General features: G+C 34.6%; 1 protein-coding gene across 2 annotated transcripts in view; it reads right to left on the bottom strand.

Moving 5' to 3' along the window:
• Positions 1-18,321, bottom strand: part of LOC150100931 (pseudouridylate synthase RPUSD2-like) — a 193,135-nt gene that overhangs the window by 21,249 nt on the left and 153,565 nt on the right. The window lies entirely within an intron of this gene.

Below are 18,321 nucleotides of genomic sequence, written 5' to 3'. Positions count from 1 at the left end.
TTAATATGAATATCATTTGGAAAGTGTTTTTTTCATGGTGCTGATGTGATGGAAAATGGAGGCCAAGACTTCCTTGTTTACCAAGTTTACATGAGAATTTTGTATGAAGTGTATGTTCTATGTATTTATTGTCAAGAGTGAATGGGTTATGGTACAAAAGCAAGAGTGGAGAGAAAGAGTGTGTCATAAATGTTTCATGTATGAGTGCAAGACATATAGAAAGTGAAAATAAAGTAATTTTTAATTACTTTAACAAATATTAACGATGTAAGAAAAGATAGCAAAAGTGTTCTGTAAAATGAGGAAGTAGTGAAAACTAGTGCATGGAATATGAATGAGAGCATGAAAGAAGTGGCTGAAAGTAATGTGGATGATGAGATGACAGTAAGGAGTGAATAGTGCACTTATGCGGTATCCTTCGCTGGACAAAATCGGAGCTAGAGCGACTGGAGAAACAATTGTGTGGTACAGCAGGTGGGAAGATAAAAGAAAAAAGTGAATGTGAGTATGAAAATGTGAGAAACTGGAAATGAGAACGTATTGTATGGAGATTTGGTGATAAGAGTTATACTTAATGAGAAAGTAGCAAAAGCATGTTTCTCAGGTGCGAAGATCAAGGATGTTAGTGAAACTGTTAGTTTATAGAAGGGAGAAGCGAAAGAGTTGATTGTTTTGGCAGGAACAAATGATTTGAAAGGGGAGAAATATACAGTGAGATATGATATGAAAGTGTTGTTGAATGAAGTGAAAATGACAGGTAAGGAAGTAAAAATTGTGAGTTTACTGCAACAGTATGATAGCATGGTAGGATATATAATGTCCTATTATGCCATCCTATTATATCATATTATATATGATAGTATAGGGAAATGGATGGCATGTCAGCCTGTGCACTATGTGAATATAGAGAACTAGCATTCCTCTGATGAAATTCTTCAAATTTAAGTCTCACCTCTAGCAAAGTTCCAAGGGAGTGGAAAGAGCGCAAGATAGTTCCTCTACATAAAGGTGGCTCCAAGACAGAAGCAGCAAACTATAGACAAATATCAGAGCAATATATCAGGAAATGCTTGTTAAAATATTGGAAAAGTTGGTTAATGTAAAATCCAACAGTGGATAGATAGGGATACAACCCTCTATAGTGGGCAGCACAGCTTTTGTAAACACAAGTCCTGTCTTAGTAATTTATCATATTTTGTGACAGTGGAATTGGATAAAGGAAATGGTTACATCATGATACAGTTGGACTTTGTAAAGGCATCTGACACATGCTGAAATATTACAAAAGCTGGAACAAATGGGAATTGATATGAAACTAGCAGCATGGATGGAAAAGGGGGGAAGGCTGACAGACACACACCAACAAGTAATATATGGTGAAGTGGAATCTAGGAGAATGAGGGTGACTAATGGAGTACTTCAGAATTCTGTACTAAGGCCATTACTCTTTAATTTGTATATCAAATGATATAGGAAAAAATTTGATATGCAAAAATGAGGAGGGCATTAGTTGATAGAGGTGATGTAGATATTCTGCAGGATGATTTAAATAAATTGGCATTGTGGGCAAAGGATAATGATTGTCAATTTAATATATTACAAAATGCAAGGTTATACACTTAGGGTTGAAAAGGTTGAATACTGCACATCGCACTGATGATACTGGATTGCAGGAAATTTATGAGGTTAGGGACCTAGGGATAATGGTGGATAGAGAGTTGAAGCTCAGAAGGCATATTGCAAAAGTTGGTAAAATAGCTCAAAGGATTATTCGTATGTTGAAAAACACACTAACAAATAAAGATAGGGACATTATTATCCGTCTTTATAAGACTATGATTTGGCAGCATCTCGACTATTATGCACAGATTCAGTCACCTCTGTTTCTTGGAGATCAGGAGACGGCAAAGATGGTTCAGACACAAGTGACCACGCTAGTGACAGGTCTGTGGAATATTCCTTATGAGGACAGGTTGAAGCAGTGTGGGTTACAATGTTTAGTTGACAGGTAGAAAAAGAGAAGACATTATAGAAACTTATACGACATTAAAGGGATTTTGTAAAATTCATGCAAAGAAAATTTTTCAATATATAACAAGTAGTCAGAGAACTAGGGTGGGGGTCATACATGGAAGTTATATCTATCTTCTAAGGTACTTTTTACTGTATCGATCCACCTATATCTTGGTCTTCCTCTGGGTCTTTTTCCTGCCAACCTGCAGAGAACATCTATTTTGCTAATCTTTCCTTTTCCATTCTGTTTAAGTAACCATACCAACTGAGATTAGCTCTACTAACACATGCCTGGATGCCAACAATGTCTAGTTCTTTCCTAATATCCTCGTTTTTAATATGATATTGCCACTGATGCCATCTGTTCATACCTCTAAACTTTCTTAGGACTCTCGTATCCGTGGTCTCTAGTCTTTGGTCAAGTGTTTTATTTCTAACCCAGCTCTCAGATCTGTAAGTTAAAATTGGTTTGAGCAGTCTTGTATACAGTTAACTTAGTGTTTTGACTAATTTCTCTCTTATTCCATATAAATTTATTCAGTTGACTTCCTACCATACCAACTTTGTTGATTCTGTTGTCTATTTCCATATTTAATTTACCATCTTCACTAAAAATCGTGCCTAAATAGCTGAAATGTTTCACTTGTTCCAATTTAAAATCCTCTGTACATTCTGATGTCCTGCACCAGGGAGAAAACATCACTATTAACAATCACATAGTCAATGAGACTTTTATTATTCCTTGCCCAGTCATCCATGTCCTGAGAAAAAATCCAACAGGTATTTACCATTATTATCAGCTTTGCTCTTTTCTCCAAATTTTCCCAAAATATTTTTATGTCTGACAATCATTTCCTACTCTGTTATTTAGATCCCCAACAAGGACCAACTTTTCCTTTTTCATTGTGTCAGTTGCTTTCTCTAAAGCCTCAAAAAATTACTCCACTTCTACATTAGTAGAACCTCCTGTGGGACCATAGGCACAAATAAGTCTCGTTGTCCAGTTCCCCATTCTGATATTTGTCCACATCACTCTACTTGAGACTGCCTGCCATTCAAGAAGATTAGTCTCGTATTTAGTGTTGAATATTATGGCTACTCCTTCTTTTCCTTGTCATTGTCTGAATATAACATTTTGTATTTAGGCAATGACAATCAAGGAAAAGGAGTAGTGATTTTTTTTTCTATTTTTATTAATTTTATATTTTTTCTATTTTTTAAAATTATTTTTTATATGATTCAGAAACTCTGCTCTAGAGACCAACATGGAAATATTTTAAGTCAATTAAGGTCTCTAAATAAGTGGTGTGCAGTGGTCTCACACTGGATGATGAAATTCATCTCTCACCTAAAGACCAGAGTTGCCAGATTGGCCATTTCATGACCAAATTTCAAAAATTTGGCACTTTTTTGAACTCTGGGGCCATGAAAAAACCAGTTTGGCCATTTATGCAAATATGGCCACTAATTTGGCCATTTTTACAAATATTTCAAATCATATGCATTATTTACTTAGTTTAATATTGTTGTCGCATTGTAAGGCTAGCTGTTGGTACCCCTTAATGTGGCATTTGGTTGGCGGTGATACGCTTGATGCAAATTTACTGTTACTGAAAATGTTTATTCGATGACGTCATAATGAGCCTTTGGTAGTTGGCTTATAGTTTGTTACTATTACTCCCTCAATAACACCAAGCATGCTTGAGCTTCATCTGTACTTGTATAAAACAAGTACACAAAGCTCCTGCTCACTATTGTTGCTATAAACTTGATCCAGTTCTGTTGATAAATACCACCAAACACGATGTACTTCGTTTTGTACTCTTATAAAACACGTACGCAATAGCCATGCCAGCTTGGGTCCATGTCTGCTTTGATTTGATCATCTCTAGTTAGTTACGGTGTAGACTTTGTGTTGCAAGTGTTGTTCCGTTGCATGATATCAGACATTTGGTGCTCTTTGGTGATAGTTCTATCTCATAAGCTTTCATACTGGAATATTTTGCATAAGCTTTACCCGCATTGTGACAATATGCAAGTAATATGTTCAATTTCGTAAGAATGGTAATTAAGTGATTTTAGTATACTTAATGAATAATTTTTTAATATCGTTTATAAACTCGATCTTTATCTTGCTTATATTTTTGTTATTTTCCCTTTACCAGATTGGCGTTTGCTGTGCCAGATTAGTATTTGTACTACAAATTTTGTAGTACTATTATCTATAATTTGTTTTTTGTTTCTTCATTTTCTGAATTGAGATATTTTGATTTTTTCAAGCCCTTTAAAATGCCTAAGTACAAAAGTGATAATAGAGGTGGAAGAAAATATAAAAAAGAGCGGGAAGTAAAATATTTGTGGCTGAAATCTTCTGATGACTGACAACATGCATATTGCACGTATTGCAAAACTAACGTACTGCCAAAACTTTATAACATATCTGTTCACGAAAAATGAAAGAAACACCAATATAAATCTCCCAGTACATCACAAACAACTCTAGATAAAGTTATCAAATCGTCCATGAATGACCAGGAAAAACAAGCAGAAATAGAACTTAACCTTGCAATAGCATTCCTCAATTCGTGCTGTAGATCATATAGGTGAAGTAGTTAAGAAACATTGCCAAAATAGTGTTCTTGGTGGCATTAAACTGCACAGAACCAAATGTATTGCAATTATAAAAAATGTAATTGCTGCTTCATTGAAAGAGCAACTGAAGCATGATTTAGAAGGTAAAAAGTATGTATTACTAGTAGATGAATCTACAGATATTGCAATACAAAAGCATTTGTGCATAGTTCTTAGATTTTTTTGCAATGAAACAAAAAAAATTCACTCAGCTTTCTTGGGTCTTATACCTGTTGTAGAGACAACAGTGGAGGTTTTATTTAATAAAATTTCAGAAGTGTTAGCTTCATATAATCAAACTCTTAAGAACTGTATTGGGTTTGCTAGTGATGGTGCTGTTGCTATGGTTGGAAGTAACAATTTCCTGTGGACTAGGATTAGAAATGAAAATCCGAACTGTATTCAAATGAAGTGCATTTGCCACTCTCTGGCAATTTGTATACAGCATGCATTTTCAAAGCTGCCATCCAATGTTGGATTCATTTTGACTGAAATTCCTTCATGGTTTTCAAATAGCAATATGAGAAGAGAAGATTTTAAGGCTCTTTTTAAAGTGATGAATTCAGCAGTTGAAGATGACCAGGAACGAGATGTACCCCTTCCATTTATGAAATTGTCCAAGACAAGGTGGTTAGTGAGAGGTAAAGTCTTCAATAATATACTGTTAAATTGGGAAGAATTAATTGCCTACTTCACCTGCTGTGAACAATCTGGAGGTCAGAATACAAGGTATAAAGCATTGATAAAAGAGATGTTACAAGATAGGATGAATTATTTTTACTTTGTATTTGCTACACCCATTGTTAAAGAGTTCGAAAGGCTTAATGTTTTGTTCCAGCAAACCTATGCTGATCCTTACGATCTTGCCAAAGAACTGCACGCACACACAGAGATAGTCTTTATCAAAGGCTGTAAACGAAGATGGAACATGCAAAACAGTAGAAAATGTAGTCTTTGGAATTAAATTTGATCAAGAAATTAGGACGTACTTGATCAGCTTTAGCACTTCTAATATGGAACAAGAAAATAATAAAATAAAGTCTGTGAAATTTAGGTGCCAAGCCATGCTTCAAGAATCGCTGAATCAAGTGAACAAGCAGCTCCCTGAGTCAGCTGATATATTTAAAGGTCTGTCACTTTTAAATCCTACTTTTGTTCTAAGCCAAACAGAAAATGGAAAATTTTCTGATCTGCCATTTTTCCACCTAATAAACGATGTTGATGTAGTCAAAGACCAATACAGAAAAATTAGCCTTGTTGTGTGGAATGAAGAAGAAAACTTCAAACAAGATGGAATCCCTAAGGAAGCTTTAGAATTTTGGCAAGCGGTATCCAAACACAATAATTTTAAGGAACTGTCGAATTATGCCCTAACATGTCTTATCGTGCCAGCAAGTAATGCAATAGTTGAATGAATTTTTTCTTATGTAACATCTATCAAAACTAAACCCAGAAACAGGATGCAAATTAAACTGCTGGATTCAATTGTAAGAATCCATTCATTCTTAAGTGATAACAATATGTGCTGCCAAAACTTTAAATGTACTCCCGAAATGCTACAAATGCACAACAGCAAAACCCTTTACGACTCGACTGCAGAAAAAGAAGAACAAGATATTCGATATCTCGAAGAAGTGCTGTCAAATTAACAGCTGAGTTTCACTGTAAGTATTTTATGTTTAATTAAAAGTATTTTTGATGATATGTAATCGAATATATAGGCATAATTTATGTACACTTAATTGTTGGTATGTTAATTAACACAATTCAATCATTTAAATCTTTGGCCATATTTTCTTTAAATTTTGGCCATAAGCTGTTGTGTTCATCTGGCAACCCTTCTAAAGACAATCACAAACATCCAATCCATGCCAATGGTGAAATGAGAGGAGTTAGGATTTTGGATTTCATAGTAACACCAGAAGCATTAGTAAATTACCTGGGGGTCCCTAGGCAACAGCTATCATTTGATCTTGAAAGGGACAGTAAAAAAAAAAAAAAAAAAAAAAGAACAAATATATAAAGTCCATAACAAACTCAGAGGAATGGTTTGTTATAGCAAGCAGACAGTTTGCTATAGTCAATTTATTTTTTAACATAGTACTACACTTTATGGAGCTTCAGTCAATACTATTCAGGAGTTTGTAATAATAGTATTTGCTATAATGAGAACCAACTGTATATGGAGTAGTCTTCATAAACTGGTTATACAACTGAATTTATGTGACCAAGAAAAATTAACATGACAGAGACAGATAGAGGATAGGTTAATAAAATTATGTAATAATGTTTCTCTAATTTAGTGTCACTGAACATGTTGACATTGTTGTTGTGTGTTTGTGTATAAAAATGCGCATGTAAAAAGTAAATAAAGATGATGTTTGTGAACTAATACATGAATCTCATCTTACACATATTAGTTTAGCCACAGTGGTAATTACTCGGTATATGTCAACCTCATTGGCTGAATAAACAGAGTGCGAGTTTGAGTCCACTGTAGGCATCGATATTGGTGAAAGTCTTCATGAGGCAGAACAGTTTTTGGTAACTCAGCGTAAGACCATTACCTTATTTGGTCTATGAAACAAGAGAACTGGATGATTTTCCTCTATCCAGCAATAGTACTAAATGTACATGTTTCAATCTTTCATTGATGGTCATAAAAAAAATAATAAAAAATGTACTCGCCCGTAAACAATTCACCTGCTCTGGTTCATTTTTAGCATTGATTAAGTCAGTTTCTGAGTGATTGTGGCTATGAAGTAGGAATTTTCTTCTAAGAACTCAAGTTCTTTTTTTTTTAATATGAATCTCACCCACAAGAGGGTTGCAATCAGTGGTGAGCTATGGAAATTTTAACAAAGGGCTCGTATCGTCGAGCAAAAAAATAAAAATAAAAATTAAAATTAAAAAAAAAAAAAAAAAAGCCTAACTTAGCCCTTATAATACTTATATTGTGACTTTGTAGAGCTTCTGACAGATATCATGATTCCTGTAGGATATCAATCATTAATGCTAGAGCTTTTAAAAATTCCAAATGGAGAAGTCGGTTCAAAAAGTCCTTATATTTATCGTTCGATGCAAAATGCTTGCATAAAGCTGGGTAATTTCTCCACAAAGCAAGAGCCGCTCATAAACTGTAAGCTGTCCATCGTGGTCCAAACACACGGCCAATCTTTAAAATTTAGATACCAAGGTCTTTTGCAATCATATTTAATTCTCATTGATTTTTTGGTGATTGAAGATAAGAAGCATGTACTTTATTCATAAACATTTCAAAATGATTTATTTCTTTAATGTTTTTTATCGAATCATCTAATGCTAAGTGGAAACGATGAGCGCAGTGTCAAATCAGAACATTCGGAAATTTTTGTACAAGTTTGACTGCAACATCTGATTTGTTTCCTAACATTACACTAGCTCCATCAGAACAAAATGCAATGAAATGATTTTTATATAGTTATCAGAAAATCCATATGAATTTAAAGTAGCAATTATAGTAGCATGTATACATTCCACGGTGGTATTTTCTAATTCTACAAGATTATTAAACAAGAAGAACAAGGGGCTCGCAAATTTGAGAAAAATTTAATAAAGGGCTCACACGAGCCCCCGCGAGCCCCTTATAGCTCACCACTGGTTGCAACCATGAGCATAATCTTGAGATCCTACTATACAGACCAAACATGGAACTTTTCAACCTACTTGAGACATATAATAAGTAGGATGGTGATGGTTCTGCACAATGATGCCATTCATCTACCATCTAAGAACATTTATGCCCACAGTGGGATTTGAAAATCTGACTTGTTAGTTGAGAACAGAAATACTGGCCAGGCTGACTGAGTGATCACGTACCATAAAGGTAGGTGATAAGTGACAGTATACAGTCAACTCTGATTATTGTAAATCCCAATAGAGCAAACTCACTCACTAAATATTACATTTTAATAAATTTAACTAGTATTCCCATATCAACCTATGTTTTTAAAGATTTACCTTTAGAGGCTTGCTATTTACACTTAAGAAAATTAGATGCATTATCTCACTCTCTCTCTCTCTCACACACACACACACACACACACACACACACACACACACACACACACACACACACACAGTATAACAGCTGAGTTCAGTCAGGTAAATTAGTAGGATCAGTATTATTGCTCACAGCTTGGGTCTAGTTCTTTATAAAACTAAGTGCCCAGTTACTGCATGTTGAAAATGATCCTGGAAGGAGTAACTGATACTATTACAATATTTTCATACATTAAAATAATTAAAGAGTCTAGTATCTACCTCAGGATTTTCTTTCATTAATGTTCACTAACTTTATGTACAAATAAAGACTATTTACAGAAATAAAATAATTAGAACAGAATTTATTGAGATGCAGTAATGGTTGCTGTGCTTGTATTACAAAATACAGGGATGGTTAATGCTTATCAACTAACCAAGTTCTTCAAAAGGTCACCAATGATGAATATTTATTTCAATAATAAAATATAGCAAAGCTTAGTGGGTGACAGGACTACGCCATGCTCCAACCAAAGGCTACATTAGATCTGACTAATGTAAATTTTTTTAATTTATATTAAAAAAATAGTAGTTAAGAAGACATACCTGGTTGTTTATTTTTAGAAGGCAAGGATAAAAAGATATTCAAAGCCAAACTTGATTCAGCCAAATCATACAATAAAAGAAAGGTGGTGAATACGAAGATCAATGATGTGATACCTCCTACAAAAAACCAAGAACCTCATACAAAAATATGTATGAGGTTCTTGGCCTCGACCACAGATGGCAACACTATCAGCAAGATTTTTTTTTTTTTTCTAAGTTGGTACATCTGTCATAAGCATCCATGTTAAATTGCATGTCATTCTATCAAGTAGTTTGTTTTATAGAGCTATCTGAAGCAAAAGTGTTGTCTGTATCCCTTGAAATGGATAAAAGTGAGTAACGCGCAGTTATAAAATTCTTTGTAAAAGAAGGTTTAATGCCGAAAGAAATTCATTCGAAGTTCACAGAAGTTTATAGGCACTCTTCTGCTTTGTTTTCAACAATTCAGAAATAAGTTGCCGAGTTTAAACGTGGCCATACCAGCCTTGAAGATGATCCATGTGAAGGACGTTCAAAGAGTGTAACAACACCAGAAATCATCGATCAAGTGCACAATATGGTATTGGATGACTGGCGAGTCAAAGTCTGTGAAATTGCTGAGGCGATAGGCATTTCAAAAGAATGTGTAGGATATATTTTGCATGAAGAATTGCAAATGAAAAAGCTTTGCACAAGATGGGTGCCAAGCTTGCTCACAGCAGAACAAAAATGCACTCACATGAAAATCTCTGAACAGTGCTTGGAGTGTTTTAAGAAGAATAAAACTGATTTTGTGCATCAATTTATTACTATGAATGAGACTTCGATTCACCATTACACACCAGAATCCAAACAGTAGTCATAACTGTGGACAGAAGCCCATTGTTCAGTGCCAAAGAAGACAAAGTCAGTTCCATCAGCAGGAAAGGTCATGGCATCGATGTTTTGGGATGCTAAAGGCATTTTGTTTATTAATTATCTTGAAATGGGCAAAACGATAAGGAATATTATTCTGATCTTTTAACCAGACTAAATGAAAAAATTGATAAGAAAAGACCCGGTTTGCAGAAGAAAAAAAATCATCTTTCATCAGGACAATGCACCTGCCCACAAAGGTGTTTTGGCAAGGAAAATTAAGGGATCTGCACTATGAATTGTTGGAACATCCACCCTATTCCCCAGATTAGGCTCCCTCTGACTTCTATCGCTTCCCAAAACTAAAACTCTTCCTCGCTGGTGACCATTTTTCTTCGAATCAAGAGGTGATTGCAGCTGTAGAGAGGTATCATTATCCTATCCCTGTACTGAGAATCACTACAGGGATAGGATAATGACGCTGGAGCATCGTTGGAATAAATGTATTAGTCTTAAGGGAGATTATGTTGAAAAACAAAAATAATCTTGAAATTATAAATTCGTTTTTTCATTGTTAGGACAAGAACTTTTCAGACCACCCTCGTCCATTCAACAACTGAAAATGAAACATGAATAAAATCGGTAAACAAAAAAGATGATGAATGAATGGAATTGACTATAGATTTTGAGAGATTTAGAATTAAATATTGAAAACTAAAAAAATTTGAAACCTAAAAAATTAAAGAACAAAAAGAAACAACTTGATATAAAGAACTAACAACACGATAGTGTGCTGACCATTTTGTGAAAAACATCATCAGATGATAAAAAGTGAAAAACTGACCATATATGTCACAGTAAATAACTTTTTTTTATTATATAAAAAGTTTGTCTTATGTATCATAAGATATCAGTAGTATAATTCTCGAACAATAGGAACTGAATTCAAAAAACAGAGTGCATGCTTAAATGACTTTAAAAAGTTATTTACTGTGGCATACATATTATTCTATAGTTATGGATATTCCCAAGATTTCACTATATAAGAATGACTAAGAGTTTGACACTGGCAGCAACTCAGTCAGTTTGAGTTTGGCTCTGAATATCTTGTCATCTCTACCTTCTAAAAATAAACAACTAGGTATAGCTTTTTTAAGTTTTTAATACTACTCTTTTTAATATAAATTCAAAATTTTACATTAGTTAGATCTAATTTAGCCTATGGTTGGAAAGCAAGGCAGCTCCATCACCAAAGAAACTTTGCTAATTTTTGTTATTAATTTAAGAGCAACATGAAACAAACTTTCAGGAAATTTCTTTATCAGCATTTATTTTATTTCTGTGGCCATCAGTAAGTATAAATACAACATTTCTAATTAGTAATACGAATTATTTTATAAATGGAACAGAGAAATTATGAAATCGAAGCAACTATTTACAGTTGCTCAGGAATTTAGAAAATGTCCTTGCCCTTGATAGCTTAATTTCTCTTTTTTGATCAAAGAACTATTTTTCTCTCTCTTTCACTTCTAAAATCAGAGAATAATTCTACAGCAGCTGTGGACAGATAAATGCAGAAAGTACACCCCTCAATGATCTAATGACATTTTTTTTATTCAGAAAATAACATCATCATAATAGGCCTTTCTATATCAAGATTTATTGTGGGATGTCCAAATTGATTCCAAATGTCTTTCTTGGTACTTATCTTTGTACAGTTTCTGAGAATGAACACTGTTCTTGGTCCCTCCTTTCATGCCTTCTGAAAAGTCTCATATATTTGCACAGTAGATGTTTAATATGTTTTGCTTTCAATCGCACTTTTGCTTTTGTGAGGCTATGCAGACTGCATTCCATCAGTCTATCATATACACAATATCCTAAATAGAATTTGGTGAAAACAAAATACTCATTACTTGTGTCACTAAACAGGGATCATCATTTGTTGACACACACACACACACACACACACACACACACACACACACACACCCTCTTGAATCTTGTAGAGTAATGTGGATAAATATCAGAATGGGAAACTGGATGATGAGCCTTATTTGTGCCTAGGAAGAAGTGGAGGAATTTTTTTGAGGCAATAGACAGGAAAGCTAACACAATGAATGTACAATTTTACATGGAGAGAACATGCAAGAAATAATTGCTTGCGGGTATTGCAAAAAGATAACTTGTTCTGCTGTAAGTAATGGAATGCCTAACACATTACACAGCCTGTTTCAAATATACAAAGCAAGAAGACAGCTGTATAATGCATGATCTACTGTATCCAATAAGTAACAATGTCCAGATTAGATTGCCAGTGTTACAGTATCTCCATTTGATGGCATTTACTGAAATGAAACTACCGTATATTCCGGCATACAAGTCAAACTGCCAGTCGATATTGGAATTTTTTGAGTTTTTATAGTATACTCGTCATATAAGTCGACTCGAAAAATTTCTTTAAAAATAAAAATTATGACAGTTTTTAAGGAAAATTTTTATACAAGCATCAACCACTAGGATCATAACTGCCTTTTTAGTCCTTCCATTCATTGTTTCAGCAAAAGATATAAAATACCTAGTTGACAAAAGAAATTTTATTTTGTATTGATCAGATGACCAATAGTGAACTAAAGTGCAATGGCTCCTTTTAAAAGAATGAAATATGATGCGAGTTTTAAGTGCAAAGTGATTAAATTTGCAAAAGAAAATACTAAAATAACGTGTTCAAGCCTCTAATCTTTCTCAGGACTCTCATATCTGTGGTCACTAGTCTTTGGTCAAGTGTTTTACTTCTGACCCAGCTCTCAGATCCATAAGTTAAAATTGGTTTGAACACTCTTGTATACATCTAATTTAGTGTTCCAACTAATTTCTCTCTTATTCCATATGAATTATTCAATTGACTTCCTACCATACCAGCTTTGTTGATTCTGTTGTCTATTTCCATATTTAATTTACCATCTTCACTAAAAATCGTGCCTAAGTAGCTGCAATGTTTTACTTGTTCCACAGGTTCCCCGTTCACAACACAATTGACATTTTCAACAAATCTACCTATTTTCATTGTCTTTATCTTTTTAATGCTGACCTTCATACCATATCTATTACAACAGTTATTGAATTTAGTCAGGGACGTTTGCAAACTTGTTGCGGATTTATTTAGAAGTATAACATCATCCGCATAAAGCAAAGAGCTCACATTAACATCTCCAATTCTGATATCATGTTTAATACCACTTTCCTTCATAATGTGATCCATATAGATAATGAATAATAGAAAGGGGTGCTTAAGGATCAAAGCTGTATAACTGAGAGGAGACCTCCACATAGCCTTTAAAGGAATGCGGAGAACCGACCAGGGCTTCTGACCTAATGTCCAATCCTCACCTTCTCGTGGTGCACCCTGTTGGGTATCTACTTTGATACTGAACGAACGAGGATGGGCTGGCAATTTGGGATTTAGCTGACCAAATTGTATTCTTATTGGTTAAACCAAAATAAAAAAATGATGGTACAACATGACAAAATTTCATGCCGGCTGGGGCGTCGCCCGGTTAAACAAGGCCCCCGTTGTTTTCGCCAGGGAACCAGGGCGAACAGCGAAAAGTCAGCTACTGGAACAAATCTAAAAACAAACCCCAACTCAACATCACAAGAGTTAAAGATCGGTACTATCAACGTAAGAAGCCTGAATGGCAAAGAAATGGAGCTAGCTGAGGAATTAGATAAGTACCAGATCGACATAATTAGGGGTGACTGAAACAAAAAAGACCAAAACTGGTGAGATCTTTCTGAGCAATAAATACAAAATGTTATATTCAGGCAATGACAATCAAGGAAAAGAAGGAGTAGCCATAGTATTCAACACAAAATACGAGGCTAATCTTCTTGAATGGCAGGCAGTCTCAAGTAGAGTAATGTGGGCAAATATGAGAATGGGGAACTGGACAATGAGACTTATTTGTGCCTATGGTCCCACAGAAGGTTCTACTAAGGTAGAAGGGGAGGAATTTTTTGAGGCTTTAGAAAAAGCAACTGACACAATGAAAAAGGAAAAGTTGGTCCTTGTTGGGGAACTAAATAGCAGAGTAGGAAATGATTGTGAGACATACAAAAATATTTTGGGAAAATTTGGAGAAAAGAGCAAAGCTAATAATAATGGCAAATATCTGTTGGATTTCTGCTCAGGACATGGACTGGTTATTACTAACACCATGTTCCAACATAAAAATGTGCACAAATTCACATGGAGAGAAGAGGCTAGGAATAAGAAAAGCCTCATTGACTATGTTATTGTTGATAGTGATGTTTTCTTCCTGGTGCAGGACACCAGAGTGTACAGAGGATTTGAAATTGGAAGTGATCACTATTTAGTCTTGAGCAGGATAAAATTGAATTTCATATTGAAAAGAATAACATGTAAGAAAGTTTTAAAGCGAATAAAAGTTGAGCAGCTCTCAGATGTGAACTGTAGACTAAAATACAGAAATATTATTGAAAAGAAAATGAAAGAGTTTGAGAACAGGAATCAAACCTTGGAGATTCAGTGGCAAACTCTGAAGGAAACATTGATTGATTCTGCCAGAGAGGCATGTGGTGAGGTTGTGTGCAAGGATAAAAAAATCAGAACTCCCTGGTGGACACAGGAAGTTAAAGAGGCAGTGAAGGAAAAGAAGAAAGAATATAAAAAGTTCCTGGCAAATAAGTCAGCTTTTACTCTTACAGAATACAGAGACAAATGTAAGAAAGCTAAACAGTGTGTAAAACTAGCTAAACAAAAGTCATGGGAGGACTTTGGCAAGAATATAGAAAATAAATATCAAGAAGGTGGCAAAATATTCTGGAGGTTGTTGAAGAAGCTTAGGAATGGAGGAAAGAGTGCTGTAAAAGGAATTAGAGATGATAAAGGTGAAATGAAAACAGGAGAAAAAGATATCCTTGAAGTATGGAGTAATTACTTTGAAAAACTGCTAAATGAAACAAGCAGTGATGACAGCACAGTGATAAAAAACACTGACCAGGCATGCAGTCAGAAATACATATCCATACTTGAAGTAGAAAAAGCCATCAAAGGCTTGAAATGTGGAAAGGCAGCAGGAGTAGATGATATTCGAACAGAAATGCTGAAGTATGGTGGTATAAGAGTCTTACAGTGGCTGCACTGCATAGTTCAGAAAGCCTGGGCAGAGGGACGAATTCCCGATGATTGGAGTAGAGCTCTCATAGTACCCATATATAAAAAGGGAAATAAAACTGAATGTGAGAATTACAGAGGTATTTCCCTACTGAGTGTTCCTGGGAAGATCTATGCAAGTATACTTGAGAAACGGTTGAGAAGAATTGTGGAAGAAAAGCTTGGGGAAGAACAAGCTGGATTCAGGCCAAGTAGAGGCTGTCAGGATCAGATCTTCACTTTACGACAAATAGTCGAGAAAGCATGGGAATACAACAAAGATCTGTATTTAAGTTTTGTCGATTTGGAAAAGGCATATGACAAGGTGCCAAGAGAGAAGCTATTCAATACGCTGCAGTTATATGGTGTCAATGGGGCATTATATCAAGCAATACTTAGTCTTTATTTGAGTTGTGAGTCAGCAGTTAGAATTGAAGGAAGTACAGGAAGATGGTTTAATGTTAAATCTGGTGTGAGACAAGGATGTACATTATCCCCTCTGTTATTCATTATCTATATGGATCACATTATGAAGGAATGTGGTATTAAACCTGATATCAAAATTGGAGATGTTAATGTCAGCTCTTTGCTTTATGCAGATGTTATACTTCTAAATAAATCCGCTACAAGTCTGCAAGATTCTCTGACTAAATTGAATAACTGTTGTAATAGATATGGTATGAAGGTCAGCAATAAAAAGACAAAGACAATGAAAATAGGCAGAATCATTGAAAATGTCAACTGTGTTGTGAATGGAGAACCTGTGGAACAAGTAAAACATTTCAGCTACTTAGGCACAATTTTTACTGAAGATGGTAAACTAAATATAGAAATAGACAACAGAATCAGCAAAGCTGGTATGGTGGGAAGTCAATTGAATAAATTCATATGGAATAAGAAAGAAATTAGTCAGAACACTAAATTAGCTGTATACAAGACATTGTTCAAACCAATTTTAACTTATGGATCTGAGAGCTGGGTCAGAAGTAAAACACTTGACCAAAGACTAGAGACCGCAGATATGAGAGTCCTGAGAAAGATTAGAGGCGTGAACAGATGGCATCAATGGCAATATCATATTAAAAATGAGGATATTAGGAAAGAACTTGACATTGTCAGCATCCAGGAATGCGTTAGCAGAGCTAATCTCAGATGTTATGGTCACTTAAATAGAATGGGAGAGGAAAGATTAGCCAAACAAGTGTTCTCTGCCAGGTTGGCAGGAAAACGACCCAGAGGAAGACCAAGATATAGGTGGATTGATACTGTACAAAGTGCCTTAGACGATAGAAATATAAGACCTGATAATGTCGGAGTCTTGACAAGTAACAGACTGATTTGGAGGAAAATTGTAGATAGGAAGTTGGTAATGATGTAATTTTTTCATGTAGTACTGTCATATCCTGTACACCCCTTGAGGGTACATGGCAGGAATTTGATGATGATAACAGAGGGGATAATGTACATCCTTGTCTCACACCAGATTTAACATTAAACCATCTTCCTGTACTTCCTTCAATTCTAACTGCCGACTTACAACTCAAATACAGATTAAGTATTGCTTGATATAATGCCCCATTGACACTATATAACTGTAGCGTATTGAATAGTTTCTCTCTTGGCACCTTGTCATATGCCTTTTCCATATTGACAAAACTTAAGTACAGATCTCTGTTATATTCCCATAGTTTCTCAACTATATGTCGTAAAGTGAAGATCTGATCCTGACAATCTCTGTTTGCCCTGAATCCAGCTTGTTCTTCACCAAGCTTTTCTTCCACAATTCTTCTCAACCGTTTCTCAAGTATACTTGCATAAATCTTGCCAGGAACACTCAGCAGGGAAATACCTCTGTAATTCTCACATTCAGTTTTATTTCCCTTTTTATATATGGGTACTATTAAAGCTCTACTCCAATCATCGGGAATTCGTGCCTCTGTCCAGGCTTTCTAAACTATGCAGTGCAGCAACTGTAACACTTTTATACCTCCATACTTAAGCATTTCTGGTCGAATATCATCTACTCCTGCTGCCTTTCCACATTTCAAGCCTTTGATGGCATTTTCTACTTCAAGTATGGATATGTATGATATGTATTCCTGACTGTATGCCTGTTGAGTTTTTTTACTACTGTGCTATCACTGCTTGTTTCATTTAGCAATTTTTTGAAGTAATTACTCCATACTTCAAGGATATCTTTTTCTCCTGTTTTCATGTAACCTTTATCATCTGTAACTACTTTTACAGCACTCATTCCTCCATTTCTAAGCTTCTTCAACAACCTCCAGAATATCTTACCACTTTCTTGATATTTATTTTCTATAAGTTTCAGTAGAAATACGGTGTGTAGACTTATTACTATTTATTATAATAACGGAATTAACTCACATCAATTATTCTTTATTCGTAGAATTTTCACCCGAGTATCACAGGCATCATCAGTACAGGTACAAGGCTAATTAAACAATAACTGTTATATTCACAAAGTGCCACCTAAGTAGCTAAGGCTAAATTTCCTAAATTTATTTAAATTATTATCATTATTTATTTATTTTTTTATTTTAATTATTTAGTTATTTAATTATTAAATAATAATTATTTAATTATCATAATTGAAAAAAAAATTTTTTAATATATACACCTAAACCTCTTTTTATGCGATAGATACGTTCCAAAAAAATTTTCGTAAATAGAATTCGCGTAGAAAGAACTACTGACTGACTCCATAGAAAAAGTGAAGATTGGTTCCAGACCTGAAATATAAGCAAACTAATGAAAAAAAAAAAAAAACATTAAATTCGTTAAGATCATAAGATTTTTATTTACATTTCATGGAGAACACACATACATATAATGAATTTTAATAACTTTAAAAAAAACATACATTTCAGTTGTTTTTTGGGGTAAGGATCGAATACCTCTGTCTATACTATGGAAAAAATATATTATGGGTATTTGATTTGGAGCAACGGCAAATTATGCCCTTTTGACAGAACGAAACGTTCGCTGTCTGTCAGTGAGTGGCCTGATACGTTGATCAC

This window comes from Typopeltis vanoorti, chromosome 12 (assembly GCF_054136105.1).
Source record: "Typopeltis vanoorti isolate ZY-2024b chromosome 12, IOZ_Tvanoo_1.0, whole genome shotgun sequence".
NCBI lineage: Eukaryota > Metazoa > Arthropoda > Arachnida > Uropygi > Thelyphonidae > Typopeltis > Typopeltis vanoorti.
Note: the sequence above shows the minus strand (reverse complement) of the source record. Positions and strands in the feature narration are given on the sequence as shown.